Here is a 22920-nt window from a genome sequence, read left to right as displayed (position 1 = left end):
GGGGTGTGGGGGCACTGGCCAAGTTGGACCAGGCATGGCCAACTGCCTGGAGCATGTGGGCTACTGCCTGCCCTTCTCTCAGCTTGGGGAAGAGGGCTCCTGCACCAGGCTCTGGGGACTTCTGCAGGTAGCCCAAACTGGCCTTGATGCAGGCCTGCCTGTTCACCCTAGACCCCCCTCTGCCAGCAACCAAGCAGGGGGACTTGTGGCCCAGGAGGGGACCAGAGATGGGGAGGCCCTGCAGCCCACCTGGTCAGGCTGAGGGGGCAGTGCAAAGCAAAGGGGAGGGGGAGAGGATCTGGAGAAACTTCTGAGCTTCCTGTGTGTTCTCTAGGACAGGAGACACGATGAGAGGACCCTGATTTGAGGCTTCCTGCATGAATCTCCCCCCACTCTGCCCCAGGGCCAACCCAGCTCTGTACTCAGTCTGCCCTCATTTAGCAAGCCCTTTTCAGGAAGCTGGAGACAGTCCCTGATCTCAGGGAGCTCACAGTCCCACTGGGGAAGGGGCCGCCCTGACACAGGCAGACGTAGGTTTGGCCAGCTCACTTCAGGGCTGGACCTACTCTGTCTCTGCAAAGTCACAGGCCTCAGTCTCCCCTTCTGTACAGTGGGTTGCTAGCTCAGGGTGCTTCCAGACATGGTGATGCTCAATTCTCAGTGCTCGGTGGGGAGTACAGACGCTCCAACACCACCCAGAAGTCTTTGCTTCTGGTGTGGCCTCACCAGCCCTAGCGCCACATGGCTTTGTGGTTCATTTCCCTGAAAGAGGTGTAGGAGGTAAAGAGGTGACGGAGAGGAGTGGAGGTAGAAGGCTGAGGAGAGCCCTATTCCTGGTATAGAACGGTGGTTAAGAGTGTGGGGTGGGATTCCCAGGCCCGTCCAGCCCATTTCCTGCTTCCTTTACTACCAAAAGTATCCACTCCAGGGTAGGGCTGCCCCCTTGCAGTGACCCATTGGGGTAGGAGGCCTCTCCTCTAATCTGTCCGGGTAGCGTGCAGGATAAAGGCGAGCTGATAGGAGTTGAGAGCCACTTCCTGTGCTGATTTGGACTCACGGAGGTAAAAGCCTGCCTAGTCCAGCCTCCCCAGGCCACACATGCCCACGGGCTTGTCTGCTCCCCCCCATGCTCGGCTGCAGGGGGAACTGGACGTGCAGACCCCTCCAGCTGAGGGCTGCTGGACGTGATGCCAGAGAATGCCAGCTCTCTCAGCTCGACCCCCACCACGTCTTGCACATGTCCTGTGGGTCTACCCTGCCCAGCGGGTGATTTAGCATGAGAGACTGGGGCTAGAGAGTGGGAGGGACCACCCAGAGAGGTGAGTGGGTGAACTTCAAGCAGGCTGCTCTCTGAGGGGGCCCCTGCCAGTGAGCATAATGGGTCTCCCGCAGGATGTGGCTCTGTTGGGAAGATGCTCCCTCCCACCTCCAACCCTCCAAGCAGTCTGAAAACCCCAATGATGGAGGTGGTGCATGAGTCACCTGTTACAGAGCTAAAGGAGATCCAGTTTGATGGGAAATACACAGCCCTGCCTCAGGGACCCCATTCTGAGGGGAGACACAGCCCTGCCCTCGGGGAGCCCCAGTTTGAGGGGAGACACAGCCCTGCCATCAATGTCCCACTTGATGGGGAAATGCCTTATGCTCCCTACTTCCTCCCTGGCGTGTTACTTTTCCTCCCCAGCTGCATCCTCTGCTCTCCTGTGGGATCGGGAACTCTGGGCCGGCTCTGCGCCACCTGCCTGCTGACTCCAAGCCCGCTGATGGTCCCTGCATGAAACCTGTGAAGCTGACTGTGAGGGTTCCAGGCGGGGAGAGTGAGTCATGGTGACTCCAGGGTGGACTGGACCCCCCTCGCCCCAACAGCAGTGGCTGTGTGAGAGGGGACAAGAGAGCCAGAGGTAGGAGAAGAAGGGGCACCCCCCCACCCCGCTGCCCTCTCTGTGCACGCTGGGGCCGCACATGTGTGTGGAGGAGCCTGTGTAACTCCAAGCCTACGTCCTCCCATTTCTGCAGACATGTGGGATGGGAGTGAATCACCGAGCAAGAGGTGGATGTCTGGAAGCCAGATGTGGGCCAGCTGTGCAGGGCAGCGAGCCCAGCCTCCCCAAGACCAGATGTGGCGGCACTTCTGTTTCCCTCCACCCTCTATGGTCCGGGCGCTCAGAAGCACCTCTGGGGAAGATGCCCCAGCCCTGGGCAGACAGAGGACTCTCTCTCTGTCTACTGTGAGGAGTTATCTCCCCCCATCAGGCGGGTGGTCCCGGAGGGGGTTCCACACAGGGCATTCACCTGTGCCTGCACACCTTTCGCTTAAGCCTGAGTGCTTAAGGCAGAGAGCGCCCCGAGGGCAGAGGCCACATTTGCCCCATCAGATTAGAGGGTCTGACGGAAAGGTGCTCCCTCAGACATAGACGCCCAGAGCTGGGGCTCCCTAAGAACAGAGGCTGAGTCTCCCCATCACACTCTAACTCCTGGGGGCAGATGTCAGTACAACTTCCCCATCAGATAGGGAGTTCCACCTACAATGCTTGAAAGAAGATTACTTAAATAGCTAGGAAGCAGCTAGAAAGATAACTTTGGAATCAAATATCATCTTTATTGGGGTATAATTGCTTTACAATGGTGTGTTAGTTTCTGATTTATAACAAAGTGAATCAGCTATACATATACATGTGCTCCCATGTGTCTTCCCTCTTGCAACTGATTATTTTTTAAATCAGTTAATTTGGATAAACAGAGTAAGACTTCCTCTCTCTCCCCATCAGACTGGGGCTTCCCGATGGCAGGCCTGTGTGTCCCCATCAACGTGGGGTCCCTATGAGGTCAGGGCTGAGTCTCCAGCTCAGGCTGCTTCCTCTAGGGCCCCTGGAACTCAGGTCAGCTGCAGTTCCCTTCCTGTCCTCTCTGGCCACCGCCTCATTCCTTGAGGCTTCCCGGGGTCTCCTGTGGTCCCTCCTGTGGTCATTTCACTCTCAGTGGCTGGAAAGGCAGCAGATTCCCAGCATCTCCTGCATCGCTGGTGACTCAGCTCCTTCAGCCCTTCTTCCTCTGCCTGAGCAGCCTCAGGCCCCACATCACGGTGGGGAAATCCCTCTGCTTCCCTCTTTCGCTGACGTCTATGCTTGTCTCCCATGTCCTCCCAGTCAGGACGGCCCCCACCCTGCCCACACACACATACTGTAGTCCTAATGTACCCGCAGAGATCATGAGGAGGGAGCGTGTCACACACACACACGTGGCTTCATCTCATCTTCGCTAGCCTGGGATGTAGACAGGAAATGTAATCTCCACTTGGCAAGTGAGAAAACGGAAAGGTTGAGGGACCTGCTCAGCGTCACACAGCTCTTAGGTGGTGGACTGGAAATGGAGCAGGGCCTGACTATGCATGTTCCCCAGGTCAGTAGCCTGGATGGCATGGCTTGCTCGGCCTCTGCTCTCAGAGAGCACCAACTTGGTGTGTCTGTGTCTGAGGGAGCACCTTTCCTGTCTTCAGACCCTCTGATCAGACCGGGGGGAGCCATGGCCTCTGCCCTCAGCCTGCCTGCAGGTACGCACAGTCTCCCTGGGGAGAAGACAGGGAGAACCCAATAGCTGTGGAGGGTTACGTGACTGTGCTCGGGCTGAGCTGGCCATGCCATTGGAGCTGCCTGGCTAGACATGCTTGTGGCTTGCAGCAGAGCCCGAGTGCCAGGGAATGGAGCCACTCTGTGGGTTTGGCCCGAGGGAGGCTGGGATGGCACACTTCAACTGACCAGACATTCTAGAGGACATTCTAATCACTCGATGGAAGAACACTCAGAACTCTGCTAGGTGAAGGCAGTAGTACCTTCTCTGTGTCAGGACACTGTACTTCATCACTGCATCACTGTGCCCGTTTTACGGGCCGGGAAACATTGGCCCAGAGAGGGTCTTCACTTGGCTTAGAGCACACAGTTCCTGGCCTTGAGCCCATATCTGTCAGACCCCAAAGCCTTCATTCCCATGGGGTCGGAGGCTGAGCATCGCCCAGTCCCATCCCTGTTCCTGCTGCATTCTGTTGGATGTGGTTCGGCTCTTGACTCAGCTTGCATGGTTTGAATCCTGACTCTGTCCCTTCCAGCTGTGTGGCTGTGGGTAAGTTGCTCAACCTCTCTGTGCCTCTGTTTCCCTATGTATTAAATGTGTATAATGTAATAGTACTTATTATATGGAGGTATGGTTGGTATTTGTGAGCTCACCCAGAGTAATCATATGAAGATGTCGGCCTCTTCCTTCTCCCCCACCCTAACCCCCTCAGTCCAAGAGAAGAGTGGTTGAGAGTTGGGACTTGGCAAGACGGGGCTAAGTCTCTCTGGGGGTGGGACATTCCCCGAGGGGTACTCTGGGCCTGTGAAGGCCCCTCCTTGGGAGTTTTGGGGGGGAGGGGGAAGCAGAAAGCCTTACTCCCCACTGATTCCATCCGTCCCGGGCTTCCAGTCCTCTCCCCACCGCAGAGTGTGGGCATGTGGGCTCCTGGCACGTACCGGTGATAAGGGCCACCCAGCAGTCAGGACGTGGGGGGGCCAGCGGAGGCGACTGCTTCGGCTGACAGCCGCCTGCCCAGTTCAAGGGGCCAAGGCTGGGAGGCTGGGCTGTGGGGTCCATTGTCTGCCCGCTGCCCCCCTCTGGTGAGCACAGCCTCACCAGCAGCCGGCAGCGGGCCCTTGGCAGAAGCTCTGGTCCTGCTTCCCCCACGCAAGCACGCCCTGGCCCGCACGTCCTCGCCTGGGCCTCCAGCCACCGTGGCACTGCCCGCTGCGCTGGCCACCGCTGCGGCTGGACTCCAGGGGGCACTGTTTGGGCACCTGGGAAGTCCTTGCAGGGTGGGTCAGGGCCTGGGGACTTTGTTTTGGGCTTGTCAGGGGCTGGGTCCACCAGGGTGGAACAGACTGGGCAGGGGGGAAGGGCAAGGTGACCCCCTGGATGCAGCCTTGGAGAGTTATTGAGATGTCCATGTCAGATTTCAGGTGCACAAGGGGGCAGAGAGCTGGTGCTAACCAGTGGTGTGACCTTGGGCCTCCTCTCTCAGGTCTCAGTTACCTGTAGGATGCGGACGGGAGAGGCCCCATCTCCAGGTCACCTGTCTGTGATTTACAATACCCTTGTTCTTCCCGGCTGAGCTCAACCCCAGGTGAAACCATGCACAAGATAGGGCATGTCCTGTTCTACGTCTCTCTCTCCCCTTCTCCATCAAAGTGGGGTGAAGGCTGAGGTCCCCACAGCCCAGTGCCCTTGAGGGTCATTGAGGTGAGGCCTGGCCACATACTCCCCCCTGAGAGCCCGCATCCCCGGTCCTCCCAGGGCCAGATCTGTGGCCTCTGATCAACAGGTTAAAAATAACCCCCACAGGCTCTTCTCGTTCCATAGGAATGGTGTTTATGTTGGCATCTGCGGCCCCTCTGGGCCTGCCAACTTCCACAGCATGTGACATTGTCAGGGGACCATAGGTGTGAGGAAATCAGCCAGAGGGGCTCGTGCTGCCCCGACTCAAGGTGAGGGCACAGTGCAGGGGTCAGAGACAGCTGGCAGGGCCACCTGGGGCCCTGGGGCTGCCACAGGACTGCCATGAGGCTGGGGGCACATGACGGTCAGGGTGAAGCCCACTTGTGGAAGTAAAATGATGCGGGCTGCAGCCTGGACTGTCAGGTTCTGGGCTGGGGCTGCACGAGGCAGAGCTGTGCAGATGTGTCATTCTTAGTCCTCAGATCCCAGAGTCAGAATCGGGAACCACAGGATTGTGGAATCAAGGAATTCTAGACTTGAAAAGAACTCCAAGGGACACTTTCAGCCTGATCTCTGCCCAAACAGGAGAAAAATAGCAGTGGCCCACTAGAGAATACTTATGGGTGCCTGGCCCTCATCTGACACCCACTTAATTAATCCTCCCAGTGGCCCTCTGAGCCCAGCTCTGTTGTTTTATTATTTTGTATTTAAAAAAATTTTTTTAACTGAAGAAGAAACAAAGACACAGCAGTTAAGTAACTTTGTCCAAGGTGGCTTTAAACTCACCTCTGTATGATTCCCAAACCCAGTGATCCCCAAATCATTACCTTGTGTGATTCTATGGAGGTGGGAGCAGAGGCCGGGAGGCTCAGATGCTGGCTGGAGGTTCCGCTTAGGGTGCGGGACCCTTTCATCCATAGCTCCCTCTGCATCAGGGCTCATCTCCTGGGCAGTCACAGTTCTCCCTTAGGCCACCTGGAGTCACGGTGACTTTTATGTAAGATCATTTTTTTCTTGTTTGCTGCTCCAAGGAGATATGACAGCCCTCAGTTCCCCTGGTAAAGTCCCTTCGTACCCTGAATCGCGGTCTCACTCATATTATAACCCCCGGGGTTTTTCTGGGTAGTTTTAGGAAGGGCATCCCTGTGCAATAGCTCATGGAGCTGCAGAAGCTGGCGTTGAGGTGGACCCCAAGCCTTCCCCTCCCCAGGCAGGACAAGCCAATGCCTTTCCCCTTCTGCTCAGGCCTGTGTTCACCCTCCTCATGGCCTCTGTTGCCCTGCGTGGCCTCTCGCCCACTTCCTGTGACCAAACATGGACCTGTCGAGGGTCTGGTCTCACTGCAGTGGGACAGCAGGCTATGCCCTAGCCATCCCCACCCTGCCAGGTCTCTCTACTACTCCCATCCCTGCCTGCGTTCTCGGGGTCCTGATGGGAAGGGAGGGTGGGTCTCCCAGGGCATTTACGCTCCTTGATCTTTAGGGTCCCCAAGGGCTGGGGCTGTTGCTCTGGGATGAGGAGCCCAGACAGGTCTCTCCCTAGACTCACACCACAGGTCACCCGGTGGCAACTCTGTTCCTCACACCCCAGGGTAGGATTTCACGAGAGCAGCAGTAATGAGCTCCTAGGGTTTCCTGCGCGTTGCACTGCGCCAGGCGCTGTGAGAGGCACACTGCGGACTCAGCTCCCTGAATCCTCGTGACACCTGGATGAGGTGGGTTCCAATGTGGGGGGAATCCCTGTACAGAGAGGGGCTCCAGGCTGGGGACTGTACTGGCGCAATGCCGCACTGATGCTGTGGTCTTAAAAAAAAAAAATCACTGCTCGTTGCCCTTGAGTAGTGAGGCGGTAAGACCCGTTCCCGAAGCACAGATGGGAAAACAGAGAGTCCGACACAAACAGTGGGTCAGGCTGGCCATCCTCCTCTCCCCACATCCCAAGCCTGGCTGTCTGTCACCTGAAACATCTTCGCAGGGTACTTCCCTCTTTCTGGATATCTCTCCCCAGCTCACCCACTTACCTGATTCTTTCCTTCCTTCCTTCCTTTTTTTTTTTTATCCACCCACCCATCTATCCCCAGCTCCTCTTGGAGATAGGTCCTCCCAACAGGGCTCCTCCTGGGCTTGCAGCTCATACAGAAGGAAGTGCTCCTTGAGGGGTTGTCACATCCCGGGCAACTCCTCTCTCCCAGGCATGCCATCTGTCCCACCTGACCCAGGCACACATGAGTCTTGAGGTGAGTCCACCAGAGGAAGGGCCTATTAGAGTTAGGTTTGAGAAGCTGTCGTGCATTTTTTGCTCCTGTACTTGAAGGTGGGTTCAACAACGGATCCAGGCCCCTTCTAGCTTATTGATCTGCTGGGTGTCATTTCCATTTCCAAGGTCAGTTCAGCCACTGGAGCTCCAGCCAGAGGGAAGGAGGAAGAAAGCCTGACCCTTCCCTTTAAGGAAACTTCCCGGAAATCACACACTGTTTCTATCCCACTGGCCACAACTCAGTCCTCCAGCCACCCCTGGCCCAAGGGAAATTGGGGACCACAGAGTCATTCCCGTGTGGGTCTTGCTGAAAACTGAGGAAGGAGGGACGAATGGAGGTTGGGAGACCGTGTTTGCCACCAGGCCCTTGTTACCTTTAGTCTGCAACTGGCAGAGCCTGGGTGGGGCTTTCCCAACTCCCTTCCTCAGACAGCCCTACTCCCCTCCCTTATCTGAAGCCCCAGTTCTTCCTGATACTTGGCATTTCCTGCCTGGAGCTGTTAAGGGTGGCAGTGCAACACCAAGACTGGCTGCTGTGGGCCGCTGTCTATCCACTGCCAGGCCAGGGCACTCACTTATTCTCATGGCCACCCGGGAGGCAGTTCATCTTAGTCCCACTTTACAGTTGGGGAAATTGAGGCCCTGAGAGGTTGGGTAACTTTCCTAAGAGCACCCAGCTGGGCTTTGAGCCCAGTTGCTGTGCGTCCCTTTCTTTCCCACAGAGCCTTCCCTGGAGGAGTGGATGCCCTTGGGTCTCTTAGGGTCTGACAGGAGGAACTGGAATGGTCTGGGCTCCAGGAGTGCTTGTCTGGGAGGAGAGGGCAGGCGGGGCGTGACATCAGTCCGCAGGTGACTCCTCAGTACTTACTCAACGCCACGGTCAGCCGACGCGTCTGAACAGGGTCTACTGACGGGCTTGGGGATTTCTGCTGGCGCCAGGAGCTGACCACTGCAGCCACGTCCTCAGATGCCACTTTCCCCGGCATGAGCGTCCTGGAGCCAGCAGTGAGGAAGGGTAGGGATGGGGCAGGCTCTGCCACTTCCCCTCTCCCGCTCCTGCCCACCTGGGCTGAGCCCCTACCCCAACTGGGCTGCTTTGGTGGGGGAGAGGGAGGGTGTGCAACCAACTCTGAGGGCAAGGGGCCAGACTCTGGGCTTCTCAAGCAGACCAGGGCCATCCAGCCCATCCCACTGCCTCTGGGAAGGACTGTCCTTGCTTGCTACTGACCCCCGAGGGTGAGGTCACTGCTCTGCCCTCGGGGTAGGGGGAGCTGCTCTGAGCATAAGCAGGGTCACAGCCACCACATGTGGTTAGTAATGTTACTGTAATATCTGCTCCCCAATCTCTGGCCAAGAGGAAAGGCTCATGAGCCATGAGTCACAGCTGGCAGCTGTGGCTGTGGGGCAGGCCACGCGCGGCTCCCATAGGGATGTGCTGGGGATAGCCCTGAGACCCAGACATGACCTCTGGCCTCTGGGACTTCCCACCGGAAATAGGTGATGAACAGGAAGAGCAGATGTGAGACTGGAACCCCACCGTCCTCCCCCCACACCCTGGCTCCCCTCCCACCTCTGGCAAGATGGGCTCCATCCTGCCAAGTCTGGGCACCTACAGTTTCTGTGCTAGGAGCGAGGGTGTGGACAGGAATGTGGAGATTTTATTCAAGTCATTCATTCATTCGTTCTTTTGACAAATGTGCCAGGTGCTCAGGATACACTGGTGAACCCCATGGACTCCATCCTGCTCTCTCAGAGCCTGGAAGAGAGACTGAAAGCAAATGGTCACACAAATAAAAAAGAATTACAAACTGGATCCAGGGAGGGCAGGGCCTGGGGGTGAGGGGATGGTGGTTAGGGAGCTTCTGGGGGTCTGGGGCGCTCCTGGTGGGTGCAGATCCCCCTGGCAGCCCTCCCCTGCCGGAAAGGGTTCTGCAGGGAGATGGCTGGCCAACACGGTGGCACAGTGCCCACCAATGGGGGCCGTGCCAAGCGTGATGTGATGTGTGCTGATCCCTCTCCACTCCTTACTGAAGACCAGTGTCTGCTGCCCCCGCAGCACAGGGAGCCTGGGGCAGCGCTCACATCTCATCTGGAGGTGTTTGGGGGAGATGCCGGAGTGTGGAGAGGGTGCCCCTTGTGCTTCAGGCAGAGGGGCGGTCTGAGAGAATCTGGTCCTCCACCCTCAGCTGAAGGGCCCCCTGGCACTGCCCAGGGTGTCAGTCCCTCTGCACTCCACTTGCACCACTGCAGTGGATGGAGGACGTGGCCCTTTTGACCCTGCTGCCTCTCTTGCCCCATGCTTTGGACCTCCCACCGTAAGACACGCTGGAGACATGGTTTTTTTGCCCTCTTTTGCCTGACTCTGCCTGTTTGGGCCCCAGTTCCAGGAGAGAAAGAGAGTGAAGGAGCCTATGAATAAAAGGGGTCCCAGAGGCAGGGATGCTCCCATCCCTCCAGAATTAACGAGTGCGTGTTGACTGGGCTCCATCTCCTTTTTCCTTCTGCGGGGGTCCCTGTTGTCTGAGATGGGGGGCTGCATTGGGTGGGAGGAGGTCCAAAGCCAGGGGCAGCTACTGTATTTAAATATAGACTCTTGGGTCCTACTCACAGAACCTCTGATTCTTTAGGTCTGGAAGGATCTAGGACCCTGCATTTCAAAATGTCCTTCAGCCTTTGTGACACCAATGGCCAAGAAGCACACTTGGCTTTTGAGGAAAGAGCTCAGATTCTGGAGGTCAGAAGTCTTGCTCTCTGGGTGACTTTGGACACTGATTCTTGAGGTCTTGGCTTTCTCATCTGTATAGTGGGACGGCGATATCCCCCTTAAAGACTAAATGGGCAAGTGCAGGTAAAGCACCAGCATTGGGCCTGGCACATAGCAGGTGCCCAGTAAACAGTGTTCATCCTTGTTATTTATCCAGGCTGTGTTTGGAATGCAGCTGGCTCATTCACTTTCTGGGCAGGGTTAGAGCCGCTTGTTCCTTTCACCACTTGGGGATCCTGGTGGGGTGAGGGAGGGGATTCGGAGGTTGGGAGTAATGGGTATGCAAAGAGAAGCTCCCCCAAGGCTGCTGCTGCTGGTGACAGGGAAGGGTGAGAATATCCCCCACACAGGGCCTCTTGCCTTAAAAATAATAACCTAGATCAAACACACAGCATTGTGTATCAGCTCTGTTCTGAGTCCATTAACTAGTCCACTAAATCTTGAGAAAATATTCTCCCATTTTACAGATGGGGAAGCTGAGGCACAGAGGGATTAAAGAAGCTGCCCACAGTCACGCAGGCTAGGGACTGGCAGGGCTGGGGATTGAACCCAGACAGCCTGGCTCTTAACCACTGCCTCTCTGGCACAGGGCCTCCTAGGGAGAGGGATGGACTTGCTTTTTCTTCATGTCCCTCTTGCGGGGATTCTGGAGCTGGGCTGTCTGCGTGGGGCTCTGGTGCTCTGCTCGGGAGAGGCAGGCCTCAGTTGCACCTCTGGGGGTCTCTCAGACTCCAGCAGCCCCTGACCATCCTTCCCTGGCTGTCTCTGCTCCTCTGTGGTTGCTGCCTGCACCCCACTTCTCCTTCCCCTGCTCCCAGGTCAGTGTTCACTTTCTCTATCTGTGAGCATCTGGACCCCCCAGGAGCTGTCACTGGGCTCTGCCTACCCCCGGCGGCCTCGGCTCAGAGCCCAGTGATCAGGGAGAGGCGAGGAGTCTCTTGTCAGGCTCCAGCCTGACCTCTTGGCCCAAGACCTGTGACCTCTGTCCACGGCTCCCTCAGTCCCCAGGGGCTGTGGGTATGACGTCACTGGCCCCCTTGAGCTGCTGTTTATGACCTGGTAAATCACTCACTGCCCCCTACCCGGCCCTTAATGAGGGCCAGAGCCCACTACGACACCCCAGTTAACCACACTATCTGTCTCCCTTTAGGGGTGAGCAAGAGCCTGGAGTGGGGATGGTGTGGGTTGGGTTCTGGGCTGGTTTTCTTCCCTTGAAAATGACTTAACACCCACCCTGACCTCTGCCGTGCCTAGAAGGTGGCTCCCCTTCCTCACAGGGGAGCCTGGGAGCTCCCCGAAGGACAAAATTTTCTGTCCCACAGCAGCTAGCTTCTGCAGCAGGCTGGATGTGGGTTCAACGGTGACTCAGATGGGATGCAGGGCACCCCATTGTGTATGGACTTCCTGGAGATTTAGGCTGCCAGTATGTCAATGTCAACAAAAGTATCTGAGTACGGGGATGGGCAGGAGGCAGGATGGGAAGAGGGAAGCCCGTGGTTGGTGAGGTCATTCCTGGCAATCCTCATATTCTTTCACTGATCCATGGGTTTGTGGAACATTTCCTGAGGGCCCAGTGCTGACTGGGCACACAGACGAGTGAGGGAGGGCCTTTGGGGAGCCTAAAGGTCAAGGATCTTCCTGGAGGGGTGTGGACTTAAAAGTTCCAGGAATTAGCCCATTTCAGAGGTCAGAACCCTGGTAAGCATGAGAGTTCATATGAATGTTGGAGGGCAGGGTTGGGGATGTAAACTGGAGAGGGATTAAGTTGCGGACAGGAATCAGAAGCATTATGAATAATTGGTAAAACTGGTCAGTGAACAAAAGCTGAGTTGGAGTAATCAGCGGGTAGTGTCAGGAGCCTGTGGGGTGGCATTAGGGCTGCCTGGGGAGTATATGGCTGAATGGACGCCACTCTAGCTTAAGTGGAAGGCACCTTCATTCACTTCTCCCCCAAATATGTGGACAGTTACACAGCATGAACATTGTCAATGTCCATTTCTGCACCATGGCAGACATCACTAGCCGATCACAGTGCTCTTTCCTTCTGAGTCCAGAAGCAGCTTCACCCTTTTTCTTACACACTGGTCCAGATCATCACTACTAAATGAGCAGAGTTGACAGATGAAATGAAAATCTATTTACCATCCTGGACTGAGATTCAGACATGCACAAGGGTCTAAGGAAACTCTCAGAAGAAAACTCATCGAAGGGAAGAGAGAGTCGGGTGACAATCTTGGCCAAGTGATAATGCTTCACTGTCAAAGGGCAAAAAAGGGCAGTTCTAAGCTGAGTGGATGATTGTCATTGGATATGCTCTGATCCAGCTCTCTGGTAGACTTATATCTGGGTCTGAGAGACAGAGCAGGAGAGAGAGCTGGCAGCAGAATACAAAGTGCTGTCCGTCAGGATTCTGTTGGACAGACAACAGAATCCACTCTGGTGAGCTTAAAATGGAAGGGATTTATGAAACGGCTACAGAACTGTTGGGAGGTCAAAGACAGAGACTCAAGGTTGAGTCTTCAGGAGCAATTCTCAAAGCCACACAGCAGAACTGGGCTACCAAGGAAGCTGCTGCCTCTTTGGTAATCATGAGGTCACCAACTCCAGAACCACACACAGTACCATGATTAGGAAGCTGCTACTGCTGCCAGCTCCACACTGCACCTGTTGTGATCCACACTAGGAGATGGATGCACTAGACCTAGTGTACTTGATGCCCTCTGTGAGCTCAGCAACAAAACAACAACAACACAAATTGCACCCCCCCAATCCCAGAAAGCGTCAGGAGCTGCAGAAGCACAGCCTTCCAAATCTCATGCAAGTGCATCTGATTGGCTGAATCTTGGATTCCTGAATCCTAACAGCAGGGGACACTGAGAAATGTAGGGTTTGTTGTTGTTTGTTTGTTTTACTCTTCCTGTCTCTGCAGTCTAGGAAGGCACCTAGCAGAGGGTGGAGCGGGCATTGAGAGCCAGTCCACCATATGCACTGCACACTGTCTCGTAAACTTCTGTAAGATGCCAGTTACAGCAGCACTGTTTTGTGAGTCTCTTGTAGGGGAATGGGAGCGGGAGGTACATCTCCTCTCTTTACCGCAGACCACTGTTTAGCTTTGGCACCTCAAGGGCTTAGACACATCAACCTGCCATTTGCGAGTGGTCCTGGGTGGGGGCGTCAGGTCATTGCACCAGGTGAGAAACCCCCTAGGCCTGTCCAGGGATAGCTGATGGGACTTTGGAAGCAGCTGGGACCAGCGGATATTCTTTACTAGGGTCTGAGTGATTTTATTTAACTGCCGTCTGGATCCATCTTTGGAAACACTTCCGTGAGCACCTACTATGTGTCAGGCACCGTGCTGGGTGCTGGGAATACAGACAGGAATGGAATCCAGTCCCAGCTGCCTTTGTGGTACCTTGGCTAGCCAAAGAAGAGATGTGGACAGCAGATAAAAGGATGCACATGGTGCCCCGAGGATACATAAAGAACAGACCCAGAGCCCTCTTGCACTGTTGGTGGGAATGTAAATTGATACAGCCACTGTGGAGAACAGTATGGAGGTTCCTTAAAAAACTAAAAATAGAACTACCATACGACCCAGCAATCCCACTACTGGGCATATACCCTGAGAAAACTGTAATTCCAAAAGAGTCATCTACCACAATGTTCATTGCAGCTCTACTTACAATAGCCAGGACATGGAAGCCACCTAAGTGTCTATCGACGGACGAATGGATAAAGAAGATGTGGCACATATATACAATGGAATATTACTCGGCCATAAAAAGAACTGAAATTGAGTTATTTGTAGAGATGTGGATGGACCTAGAGTCTGTCATACAGAGTGAAGTAGGTCAGAAAGAGAAAAACAAATACCGTATGCTAACACATACATATGGAATAAAAAAAAATGTCATGAAGAACCTAGGCGCAAGATGGGAATAAAGACTCAGACTTACTATAGAATGGACCTGAGGAAACGGGGAGTGGGAAGGGTAAGCTGGGACGAAGTGAGAGAGTGACATGGACATATATACACTACCCAATGTGAAATAAATAGCTAGTGGGAAGCAGCCGCATAGCACAGGGAGATCAGCTCAGTGCTTTGTGACCACCTAGAGGGGTGGGATAGGGAGGGTGGGAGGGAGAGGCAAGATGGAGGAGATATGGGGATATATGTATATGTATAGCTGATTCACTTTTTTATAAAGCAGAAACTAACACCACTGTAAAGCAATTATACTCCAATAAAGATGTTAAAAAAAAAAAAAGAAAAGAAAAGATCCAGGGGTGCAGGGGGTCTTCCCAGGAGAAATGACATTTGAGATGAGCCCAGAAAGGCTCGAAGATGCTGAGGGGAGGCCTGGGTGAGAGACAAGGGTGCAAATGAGAAACACAGAAAGCGATGTGGGTGGAGCAGGGGACGGGACTGGGGATTTCTCAAGGTCCAAGGCTCAGCCTCCTCATCCAGACCAGGATGCTGTTCCTGCCCTGGGCACCTGCATCTGGCCAGTCCTGTAGTTTGTCCCCTGCTCTCCTCAGGCTGTGGCACAGCGTTTACTGCCTCTGCTCACACAGGCTGCCAGGAATGACTCGCAGACAAGCAGGAGCTGGGGGAGCCAGGGGCCGCTGCCCAGGATGCAGGCGATGTGGAGGCCTCTCCCCTGGGATGGTGGCAGCAGAAGAACTAGCCCATGTGGGCAAGGCGGTCCCTATCACCCCACTCTGGGTCTCCAGGCGACAGAGGGAGTCATGGAAGCCCCAAGTCCCCTGCCCCCTCCTCCAGCCCTCCTATGCTCTGCTTTCTCCCCGAGGCAAGGCTGCCCCTCCTTCCCTGCATCCCACTCCATCCTGATGCCAGCCCTCCCGGCTTGGGTGGCTAAGGATACCCGTGGTGGGGTCATTACAGGACACAGCAGCCCGAGGGTCAGAACGGAGGAGGCCCAGCTGTCAGCTGGAACCCATCAGAGGCCAAACGAAGCCCTGGCAGCAGGCAGGAAGGGGAGGGCGGCTCATGGGAAAGGTGTCCCTGCGAACTTTTCTTAACCCTTCCCAATCCCGTCACCAGGGTGTGTCCTGAGACTTTTCCACCCTAACACGTGGCTCCAGGTCCCTGGTTCTTCAACCCAGGTTGGTGGGAGTGGGGGAGAGATCCTGCCCCTGCCTCAGGAGCCCCTAGTCTGAAGGGAAAGAAACAACATAGTCCCTGTTTTCAGGGAGATCTTAGTTATATGGGGAAGATGCAACTCAGACCTAGTCTGAGAGGGAGACACAGCCCTGACTCAGGGAGCCCCAGTTTGAGGGGGAGACACAGCCCTGCCCTCAATTAGCTCAGAGATGAGAGAGGGAAATTTTGCCTTGTTGTTAAACTGAGAAATTAATGTAATAGCACCACTTTTGATTTTCTGTGTGATTCTGTGAAGAAGTAGCGACTTGAACACACATCGCTGTGCTATAAAAACCCAGGAATGATATGTCTGCGGATCCAGAGGACTGTCACCAGGGAACGGTTTTGTTCTGGTCACCCTCTTGGGGTCAGCTGCCCACATCGGCCGCCCGCTTTTCTGAGACCCCCCTCCTGAAAACCACTCAGCACATGGGTTCTTTTCAAGAGCTTGTTCAACTCCTTCTTTGGTATCCACGGAACTTACATAACTCACAGCTTTCAATGAACAATTAGAGCTGGGGAGCAAGAGCGCAGAAGGAAACAAGGCTACGTGCAGCTGGCCCCTCTTCAGCTGTGGGGTTTAGATTTCCCTGATTTATTTTCCACAATTAGCGGCTGGCCTTCTCCCAGTGACTCTCCCAGGGTTCTTGTTGGGGCGGCCGCTGGCTGGGCACAGGGACTGGTGAAGCGGACTGCGGGCACCCCTGCCCCTGCTGGGATCACCAGAGAGGTCAGGCCTCTCCGTGACCGGACTGCACGGGGCTAGTCATCAAGTTCTTCGGTGGGAGGGGAGCCAGGCCGCACGCAGCTGAGGAGGAAAAAGGCCCAGAAAGGCCGACGCTTTTGCTGTGCTCCTCAGTTTCAGGCCTCATTCCGGCTCCTGGCACCAGGCGTCAGTGTCCGCATCTGTTAAATGCGAGTGAACAGTGAGGTTAGGTGGTCCCTAGGGTTCCTTGTGCTTGGACTTTGCTGCTCCTGCCTGCTTGCCTCCCCACCCCGATCTGGGCCCCCCTCCACACACCTTGTCAGGACCACAGTGGGGGGTTCATCATGACCTCGGCCAGCAGCCAGAGTGGTCAGCAAACATGCCACTGGGTAGCTTCGCGATGCCGGCCAAAGGGCTGGGGCCCACCTCTTCCAGCCCTGGTCAGGCACTGGGACGCCTGAGGACAGTGTGGATCTACAGGCCAATGGGGCTGTTTGGCCACCTTCCCTGGGACCCCTCTGAGCTGGCCTCTGGGCCTTGCTCTAGAGGGGCCCCCAGCACAGGGAGCTGAGCGCATCTAGGAGGCTTGACTGCGGGAACCATCACATATTTACCGAGCACCTGCTCTGAGCCTGGTCCTGGGCTGGGCAGGGTAGTGACAAAGATGAATGGGCAGACGTGGCTCCATCCCTCGTGGTGCTTAGAGGCACGTGTATGGGCTCTGACTTCGGTCTGCCGGGTTCAAACCCTGGTCTGACACTCACTTCGTCAAGGCACTTAGCATCTTATGCCTTGGTTTCTCCCTCTGTAAAATGGGGGTACTAATAGTACCACAGCCATGGGCCGTGGTGAGGAGTAAATGACCCGGTGAATGTAAAGTGTTTAGCACCCAGGGTGTAGTCATTACAACTTTCATTTCATGAGCACCAACTCTGTGCTAGGAGCTGTTGTGGCATTTGGTGTAAACCGGAGCCCTTCCAGGGAGGGAGAGAGATCACTTCCGGCTTGGCTGAGGAAAGAGGCTTCATGGGAGAGTTGGTATCACAGTTTGGTCTAGAAGGACGGAGCTAAATATGATAGGGAGCAGCAAGGAAGGGCATTCTGGAAGGGGGAAACAGCATGAGCAAAGGCACGGAGGCAGGAGAGCAAAAAGTGTGTTGAGGGAACTCTGAAAGGACCAGAGGGATCCAGTATATACTGGAGTTAAAATTGGAAAGTGGGCTTAACCCAGATGAACTCCCAGACCATAGAATGTGGCTTTCCTCCTCTAGGCAATGGGGGGCCACGGATGGTTGTGGAACGAGGGCATCCTGCAGGGAGATAAAGCTGTTGTACTTTTTTTTTTTTTTTTTTTGCGGTACGCGGGCCTCTCACTGCTGTGGCCTCTCCCATTGCGGAGCACAGGCTCCGGACGCGCAGGCTCAGCGGCCATGGCTCACGGGCCCAGCTGCTCTGCGGCATGTGGGATCCTCCCGGACCGAGGCACGAACCCGTGTCCCCTGCATCGGCAGGCGGACTCTCAACCACTGAGCCACCAGGGAAGCCCAAAGGTGTTGTACTTAAACAAGACGGTAGGGTTAGTTTCCCTAGATGATGATGACAACCGTAAGAATGTCAATGAGAACCCTTTCATTCTGTAGTAGATGGTAAAGTGCACTGAGGGTTTTCATGGGCACACCTCGTCTGATCATCACGGCAACCGGCAACCCCGAGAGGTGAGTTGAGCAGGGATTATCACCTCCACTTTAAAGGCAGACGGAGGAGGCTCAGCCAAGGTCACCCAGCAGGTGATGGCGGAGCCAGGAGGGGTCTAAGGCCCCATCCCGTGGCTGCCCAGGGGAACTGCACCACCTTCTCAAGCCCCATCCTGAAGTCTTCTCTTGCCACGTGGCTTCTGCCTTGTCTTTAGGGCTTGGCAAGCCCGTAAGTGTGTGTGTGTGTTCTGGGGAGGTGATGAAGGTGTCGGTGCAAGAAGCAACCCCCCCGCCCCCCTGTCAGGCCAGCGCTGGGTCTGCAGCACTTCTGGCCCACTGCTGGGGGTCAGCCCACCTAGCACGCGGGAGGTGGGTGTCTCCTCTCTGCTGACTGGTCCTGAGAACATCGGTGACTTGAGTCGGGGAGGACAGCCACTGCCAGGAGCGTAGGGGGCAGGCGGGGCTCCAGACACGTGGCGTGAGCTCACACAAAGCTCTGCCCTTACCGTAAGGCTTTCGCCTTCCTAGAAGCCCCCCGGCTGAGCAGCAGGCAAGGAGGAGGGGAGAAGCCTCCGCTTGCTTCTCGTCTCCTGCCAGGCTCCTCCGTGTCTCCTCTGGGTTCCTGCCTCAGGACTGGGAGTCTGACTTCTGCTGCCCCAATCTTAGCTCATTCCTTTCTTGGGATCCCGCCTGCTTGACTGACACCCCCTCTCCCTCCCACACTGGGAACTTCCTTCTCTGATGTTTAGTTTTGAGGTCCTAGAGCAGGGCTTGGGGGTGAGGAAGGAAAGGGTCGAGCCCCTGGCTTCCTGAGCACTGCTCCCTGCCCCTGAGATCTGGCCAGGCTTGCCCTCATTTCCAGGGGACCCAGCTCAGGGCCTGACTCTTGGCGCAGCCCACGTGGCATTTGTTGGTACTGTCCGCCAGGGCCTGCCTCTTCAGGGGAATCCAGCAGCCCTAGGGGGACTAACGGTGAGCATCCTGAAAAGGGCACATCATAAGTGGGAGAGCAGCCCTAGCCCAGGGCTTTGCAGGGTTTGAAGCAGGTGAGGTCTTGGAGCAGGAGAGGAGGCAGTCAGGGGACTTCCTGGAGTGGGGCTTCTGACTGGAGCTGAGTCTCAAAGGGTGTGGGGCTTGGATAAGGGAAAGGGCTATGCAGGAGGTCCCTCCCAGAGGGTGGGGGGCTGGCCTTACTGAGCTGGACGAAGCAATGGGTTGAGTGGGGAGAGCGGAGGGGTAAGGGCCCGGCCAGCCCTGGAAGAGGTGTGCATTCGTGGACCTGAAGGCTGGTTAGGTTTAAAGGCCTTAAAGGTGGTTCCGGGCTGTTCATTCATTCATTCAATCATTTGCATCTATCCAGTACCTCCTCCCTCCTCTGTGCCAAGGGCTGTGCTTGAGGCCGAGGACTTACTGATGAGTAGCATAGATGTGTCCCTTCCCTCCTGGGGCTCCTGGTTTAGCTGGGAAGACTGAGGAGCAAACAGAGCATCCCAGCACACTGACTGGTGCCAGGAGAGGAGGGATGCAAGGGCCGCGAGAGCAGAGAGGAGGGCTTCAGCTTCAGACCCCGGGGGAGGTGGAGAGATACCTGCAGGGTGATGAGTGAGCTGGAAGGAGAGAAGAGCATCTCGGAACCGGAACTGGGGCTGGGGGTGGGGGGTTGGGGGTGGATGTTCCTTTCAACTGGTGAAGATCATGGCTTGAGGGGGCCGTGGAGGCGAGGTATGCTAGTGGCAGGGGCCAGGCCCCACGTGTTGAGCTATGTTAAGGAATTATCTGGAGGGCACTGGGAAACCTTTGAAAGGCTTTAAGCAAGGGCTGGATGGGATCAGATTTCTGTTTTGGAAAAATCCCTTTGGCTCAGGTGGAGATCTGGTTGGAGGACACCTGAGGGATGTCCTGTACCAGAATCAGCTCTAGGACAGGGAGGGGCGCCTCCAGGACACCAGCCCTGTGAAGGCAGATGGTGGCCTTCTTGCTGTTACTCCACAGAGCCCAGTGGGGAGTGTTGCCCAAATCCCATTAATGGAGGCCACGTGGGGTCCTGGGCGATGGCCGGTCTTCTTGCCCACGGGGTCCCTTCCCCTGGCTGAGGTGCAGCCACCGTGATGTGGCCCAGCTCTCCAGAACCACTGAGGAGAGATAAGGTGAAGGCTGCCAGGAACAGGTGGGGAAACCTTCTGGAGGGGGCAGGGAAGAGCCAGTTCTCAGAGAAGGTGACCGCTCCGATTAACCCATTAATACCTGCATCCCCTTCCTGCCAGGTGATTCATTTGGTCTTTAAGAGTAAAATACAAAGTGGTTCCCTTTGCTTGGGGAGGGGTTTGTTGGGTGGGAGAGAGCTGCCCCAGACTAAGCCCAGCCTGTGAGGGGGGCAGATGGGACCCCAGAGATGGGGGTGGAAATGAACTTCATGGTCAAGGGGACAGGTGGGGGTGGGCTGGACTACCATGTCTGCTGCCCTGGGAAGGATGGGGACCTTGTAGAGTCTGGACCTTTGGGGTCATACCCTGCACCTGAGCTCATCTGCAGGCCGTCTGCATGGGCTGGGGGATGGGATGCCGGTGATTCAGGAAACTTCCTTCTCTCCCACTTCCCCACACAACCCTCCCTCTCAAGGGAGAAGGGAATGGGAGGGCAGAGGAGGGCTATTTGGCCAGGCCCCCAGTTCAGCTGGGCCTGGGAACCCTGCCCGAGGTGCCCAAGACAATGCTGGGAATGGAGGCCGGCCTGGCCAGAGGCAGGCCCAGGAGGGGCAGGAGCAGGGCCCACTTAACTCACAATCCTTGCCCTGGAGCTGCATGGTGGCCCAGAGTACCACCCACAATCTTGGGCTCCCCACTCGGTCCCGGGCTTCTGCCCACCCACCCACTCCTTGGCAGCTACCAGCCATACCATCCTCCCAGAAGGCCTCTTTCCTACCCAGCCCAGTCCCAACCCGCTGAAGCGTGAGAGTGTGTGAGTGTGTGTGTGTGTGTGTGTGTGTGTGTATGCACATATGTGTGTGCCTCAGTGCCTGCGTGTATATACACGTGGGTGTGTATATATGAGTGTATGAGTGTGTGTGTGTGTGTGTGTGTGTGTGTATGCCCAGATGAGTGTGCCTCAGTGCCTGAGTGTATATACACGTGGGTGTGTATATATGAGCGTATGAGTGTATGTGTGTATGAGTGTGGGAGTGTGTACATAAGTATCTGACTGTGTCTTTGTGGGTGAGTGTATATATGTGTGTGAGTATATATCAGTGTGTGTGTATGAGTGTGTGAATGTGTGTTTGAGTGCTGGGGAAGCGGTGAGGAGACAGAAGCTGTGCCTACTCTCCCCGACCTGCCCCTCGCCTAGCCGTTCTGCAGTGGGTACCCTACCTCTCATCCGGGGATGAATGCCTGGCATTACTTAGGACAACCCTCATTCACACGATTTACTCCACTGCCCCACTAGTGCCATTTATATTGCCAACCCATACAGACTCATATTCAGCTTGGAAAATGCAGCCCCCATTCCTAGAAGTCTCCTTCTGCTTTAGGGCTGGGGTAGGACCCCGTGTTCTCTCTACCTGGCCTCTCTACCTGGCCAGGGAGGGGCTGCTGCAGGTGCCAGGGCAGGTGGACCCCACTTCTGGGGCTCTAGGCTGGGGGTGTTGAGGAGAGGCTTACCTGTTCCCAGCCCCAGGCCTGGCCTGGATTTCCCTGGAGGAGACAGCAGGAGGGAGCTCTGGCCCACAGGAGAACTGGGATTTGATTGTTGAACCGATTTGCAAGTTCATTCCACTTTCCGGCCAACTTTTCTTCCTGCCGCCCTTTCTCCTCAAGATAATAGAAATACCCCGGGAGGGGTTCCTTTCCTCCTGGGCCAGCTGGGGGAGGCTGGTGCCCTGCCATTGGCCCGGGCTGCAGTCACAGCAGGCACACCCCCTGGGCCTGGGCCAGCTCCCACCCCCGCCAACAAGGGGGAGCAGTTACATCAGTTGCTCTCTCTTGGCTCCAGCCCTCTGTGGGAGAGGCCTCTGTCTAGTCCCTGAAAGGACCCGCTCATCCTGAAGGAGGAATGTCATCCTTGGCTAGGCCTCTTGCCTTTTGAGTCTCCCTGCCCTGGCCAGGTCTTGAAACTGTGGCAGCAGCAGGGATCAGTTGGGGTGGCATGATGCCTGGATTTGAATCCTGGTTCATCCACTTTCCAGCTGTGTGATGTTGGGCAAGTCACATACCCTCTCTGAGCCTCTGTTTCCCCATCTGTAACTGGGATGATCATCGTGCTATATTTATAGGTTTGTTCTGGGGATTCTATGGGTTAATATGTGTAAGGGACATGCGCTTTCTCTTGCACTATGTAAGTGTTGGTTAACTAAATACATCGCTTTCCTAAATGATGGCCAGCTAAGGACTGGGAGGATGGGTGGGTCACTGACCTGCTAACCTCTAGCTTTGTGCCTCAGCACTTACTCCTGTCCTGGCAGTTAGCTCCCACCCCACATGGACCCAAGAAGTCTCTGACCTCTGCCCCTTTCCTCTGTGTTGAAGCCTCGTCTGCACCATTTTGCCCTGACCTTATCACTCCTGGGGCAGGGATGTCACAGCAGAACATGGAGCCCAAAGGGGGCTCAGGAGAAAGTCTCTCTCACCCTGACCTGTCTCCCACTGCTCTTCGAGAGGTGCCCGTGCAACAGGTCTCTCCCCGGCACCTTCTGGGTCTTGGATGTTCTGGAGGAAGGAGGTGGCAGCTTTGCCTGCTGGGCTAGAGACGATGTAGGTTTCGGTTTGAGGATGGAAAAGATTCACTCATGGAAACTCACCCGCCTTCCCGGGACAATGAACCTAATCCATTTCCAGATGTTTGTGCTGGGCTGCGGGCAGTAGTAGGGGGGGACTACATGCTGCTTTGCAGGGCTGGTGGAGGGATGCTCTGTCCTCCCAGGCCCCCTCCCCAGCCTCTCCCTCCTTCCCAGGCTAAGATCCCACCAGAGGGGCAGACCTCTGTCTTCCCTGCACCCCTCCTCCTTGAGGGACACATGGAATCTTGGGCAGCTGTGAGCTGCAGGCCGGAGCCCCACACTGCCGGCCGCCTCTACCTGGTCCCACTGCAGCCCCCTACC

This window comes from Neophocaena asiaeorientalis, unplaced genomic scaffold (genome assembly GCF_003031525.2).
Source record: "Neophocaena asiaeorientalis asiaeorientalis breed wild unplaced genomic scaffold, Neophocaena_asiaeorientalis_V1.1 scaffold46, whole genome shotgun sequence".
Classification (NCBI taxonomy): Eukaryota; Metazoa; Chordata; class Mammalia; order Artiodactyla; family Phocoenidae; genus Neophocaena; species Neophocaena asiaeorientalis.
The sequence above is the reverse complement of the archived record's forward strand: the minus strand, read 5'-3'. Positions refer to the sequence as shown.